We start from the raw sequence: 4,590 nt of genomic DNA on the forward strand, positions 1-4,590 counted from the left end.
CTCCCTCCCCTCGCCCCTCCTTTGCACGCGGGCAGCCCCTGCGCCCTCCTCCTCGGGTCCCCAACCGCGCGCAACAAGTTTCCACGCCCCCCCCCCCCCCGCACCCCTGGGTCTCCAGCACCTCCCGTGTGCGCGCGCGCGCTCTCTCTCGGGTAGCCCGGGTCTCCCGGATCCGTGTGTCCCTCCCCCAGCGCCTCGCCTGCGTTCAGGCTGCCCCTGGCTCCGGTGACCCTGGGAGGCCCTGTGTCCAGGGCCCCGCGATTGGCCGCTCTCCGCCAGCCCGGTCCCGCCCCAAACCAGATCCGCGCGCGCGCGCGCGCGCAGGGGGTCTCCAAGCCTCGCAGCCCGCGTCCGGTGCGCCCCAGCCGGCGCGCGCCGCCTGCTGCCTGCCGGGGAGGGGGGGGCCCCCCCCGCAGAAGGGGCCCCGCGATGCCTGACATTCCAAGCCCAGCCCCTGCCCCCTCGAGCCCCCCTCCCTGAGGCGCTGAGTCCTGGAGTCGCCGGGTTGGTTTCTAAGTTGGGATATTTAACCTTTAACCAGCCAGCCCTAAAGCAAATGTTTGCAATGGCCTCGGGGCTCTGGGCGCCAGGCCAGCCGGCGGCGCACTGTCTGCGTGGAGGCCTCGCTGGAAACGTCCCCCCCTGGGACCTTGAAGAGATCCAGCGAATTTGTTGGAGGCAGGGTGAGTGAGGGAAAGAGCCATCAAGGCATGCATGCGTGCACGGGTGCGGGAATAGCTGAGTGAATTAATGCGTGAACCAATGGGCCCAGCTGGAGTGGCTCAGGGGTTGAGGGTGGGCCTGTGAACCAGGGAGCCGGGAGGTCATGGTTCTATTCCTGGTCGGGGCACAGGCGCGGGTTGTGGCCTTGATCCCCAGTGTGGGGCGTGCAGGAGGCAGCGGACCCATGATTCTCTCTCATCATGATCTTTCTCTCTCCCTCTCTCTCTCTCTCCCTCTCCCTTCCGCTCTGAACTCAATAGAAGATTAAGACAAACAGAAACAGCAGGAGTGAATGAGGGGATGAATAAATGAATGAGGGAAAGCGTGTGTGTGTCTGCGTCAATGAGTTGGGTGAATGAATGAATGAGGGGATGCCTGTGTGCATGGGTCAATGAGATGGTGAATAAATGAATGAGGAGATGCATGTGTGCATGAAACAGATAGTAAACAGATAGATGCTGTGATGGATGCGTGAATGAGTGAATGCATGCGTGAGCCAATGAATGAGTCAATGAATGAATGTGTGAATGAATAAATGAATGAGTGGATTCATGAGTGCATGGGTCAAGGGTGGGTGAATGAATGAATGAATGAGTGAATCAGTGCATGGTTCAATGAGTGTGTGAATGAATGAATGTGTGAATGTATGTGTGCATGGTTCAGTGAGTGGGTGAATGAATGAATGTGTGAATACATGTGTGCATGAGCCAATGAGTGTGTGAATGAATGAATGTGTGAATACATGTGTGCATGAGCCAATGAGTGGGTGAATGAATGAATGTGTGAATACATGTGTGCATGAGCCAATGAGTGGGTGAATGAATGAATGTGTGAATACATGTGTGCATGAGCCAATGAGTGGGTGAATGAATGAATGAGTGAATACATGTGTGCATGAGCCAATGAGTGTGTGAATGAATGAATGTGTGAATGTATGTGTGCATGGTTCAGTGAGTGTGTGAATGAATGAATGAGTGAATGTATGTGTGCATGGTTCAGTGAGTGGGTGAATGAATGAATGTGTGAATACATGTGTGCATGAGCCAATGAGTGTGTGAATGAATGAATGAGTGAATGTATGTGTGCATGAGCCAATGAGTGTGTGAATGAATGAATGTGTGAATGTGTGCATGGACCAATGAGTGTGTGAATGAATGAATGAGTGAATACATGTGTGCATGGGCCAATGAGTGTGTGAATGAATGAATGAGTGAATACATGTGTGCATGGACCAATGAGTGTGTGAATGAATGAATGTGTGAATGTATGTGTGCATGAGTCAATAACTGTGTGAATGAATGAATGAGTGAATACATGTGTGCATGGACCAATGAGTGTGTGAATGAATGAATGTGTGAATACATGTGTGCATGGCTCAGTGAGTGTGTGAATGAATAAATGTGCGAATGTATGTGTGCATGGTTCAATGAGTGTGTGAATGAATGAATGAGTGAATGTATGTGTGCATGAGCCAATGAGTGTGTGAATGAATGAATGTGTGAATACATGTGTGCATGTGCCAATGAGTGTGTGAATGAATGAATGTGCGAATGTGTGCATGAGCCAATGAGTGTGTGAATGAATGAATGTGTGAATGTGTGTATGGACCAATGAGTGTGTGAATGAATGAATGAGTGAATACATGTGTGCATGGGCCAATGAGTGTGTGAATGAATGAATGAGTGAATACATGTGTTCATGGACATAGATATAGATAGTATAGATATAGATGATATAGATATAGATATAGATATAGATAGTATAGATATAGATGATATAGATATAGATATAGGTATAGATATAGATATAGATAGATATAGATAGATATAGATGATATAGCTATAGATTAGATATAGATAAAGATGATATAGATAAAGATATAGATATAGATATAGATATAGATGATATAGATATAGATATAGATGATATAGATATAGTGATGAAGCAGCAACGAAAATAATGTTATGGTTGGGGGTCCCCACAACACGAGGAGCTGTATTCAAGGGTCGCAGCCATAGGAAGGTTGAGAACCACTGAGCTACAGGGACCGACATGTTCCCACATGCTGTCATTGTCCTGCAGGCTGGGCCCATCTCAACATTCCGGCTCTGCAAGACCCAGGAACTGGGCTACCTGCTCAGCAAATGTCCACCTGAGGGGGAGGGGGAGGGGGAGGGGGGAAAGGGAGGGGGAGGGGGAGGGGGAGTCCTGTCTCCGTTGAACCGACCCAACTGGCCTAACTGGTTCCTCCCCTTTCGCTTCTAGACTCATCCGGGCAAACACCACCATCGTGTATTTATTTATTTTTAATGTATTTTTATAGAGAGATGAAGGGAGAGGGGGGAGAGAGAGAGAGAAACATCCATGATGAGAGAGAATCACGGATCGGCTGCCTCCCGCACGCCCCCTACTGGGGATGGAGCCTGCAACCCAGGCATGTGCCCTTGACCGGGAATCGAACCCGGGACCTCCTGGTTCACAGGTAGACGCTCTAACCACTGAGCCAGACTGGCTGGGCCCCAATAGAGTGTATTTTTAAAAATTTTTTAAATTCTATTTATTTAGTTAGTTAGTTAATTATTTTGGGCCCAACATAGTTTAAAAAGGACAAACAAGGTCTTTGTATTATTTTTTTTAAAAAAAATATATTTTTATTGATTTCAGAGAGAGGAAAGGAGAGGAAGGGAGAGAGAGAAACATCCACGGTGAGAGAGAATCATGGACCAGCTGCCTCCTGCACGCCCCCTACTGGGGATCGAGCCGGCAACCCGGGCAGGTGCCCTTGACCGGGAATCGAACCCGGGACCCTTCAGTCCAAAGGCTGATGCTCTATCCACTGAGCCACACCAGCCAGGGCGAGGTCTTTGTATTATTATGAAAGCAATTCTGACCAACCCCCCACCCCACCCCCACCCTGTGGACATCTGGGTCTCAGGGACACCCCTCTAGGGTTCCACATCTCACACTTTGAGAACCAGTACAATTTAGGCTCCTGACGGGAGAGATTTTATATTTTCTTTTATTTTGGTTTTGAAGATTAACATTAGAATATGTACCTTCAGCCCGGCCGGCGTGGTTCAGTGGTTGAGCATCAACCTAGGAACCAGGAGGTCAGGGTTCGATTCCCGGTCAAGGGCACAGGCCCGGGTTGAGGGTTCGATCCCCAGGAGGGGGCGTGCAGGAGGCAGCCTGTCCATGATTCTCTCTCATCATTGATGGTTCTATCTCTCGCTCCCTCTCCCTTCCTCTCTGAAATTGAAAACAGGAAAAAAGAATATATACCTTTACCTATGGTGCAAAACAATGAACAAAAAATAATTTAAATGTAAAAATTTCATAAAGCAGCAAAAAGAATATGCAGCACAGAGAATTTTAAAGGGCTGAGAGGACATCGAGGTGGTAAACCTCATTTGTAATGGGCGCAATGGGGTGTGGATGATGTCCATCATTTATCAAACTGGGTTATTTTTCTGGCTCAATGAGAAGATAGATAGATAGATGATGGTTGGATAAATGGATAGATAGATAGATAGATAGATAGATAGATAATAGATTGATTGATAGATGATAGATAGATAGATGCTAGATTAGATAGGTGATAGATAGATGGTAGATAGATGATAGATAGATAATAGATTCATTGATAGATGATAGATAAATGGATATATAGATAGATGATAGATAGATAATTAGGTGATAGATAGATGATAGATAAATAGATAGATAGATGCATGATGGGTGAGTGGGAGAATGGATGGATGATGGCTTGATGAATGGGCAGATAGATAATAGATTGATTGATAGATGATATATTAGATAGGTGGTAGATAGATGATAGATAATAGATTGGTTGATAGATGATAGATA

Source organism: Myotis yumanensis, unplaced genomic scaffold (genome assembly GCF_028538775.1).
Source record: "Myotis yumanensis isolate MYYU_CA2020_CCGP unplaced genomic scaffold, mMyoYum1.0.hap1 SCAF_24, whole genome shotgun sequence".
Lineage (NCBI taxonomy): Eukaryota > Metazoa > Chordata > Mammalia > Chiroptera > Vespertilionidae > Myotis > Myotis yumanensis.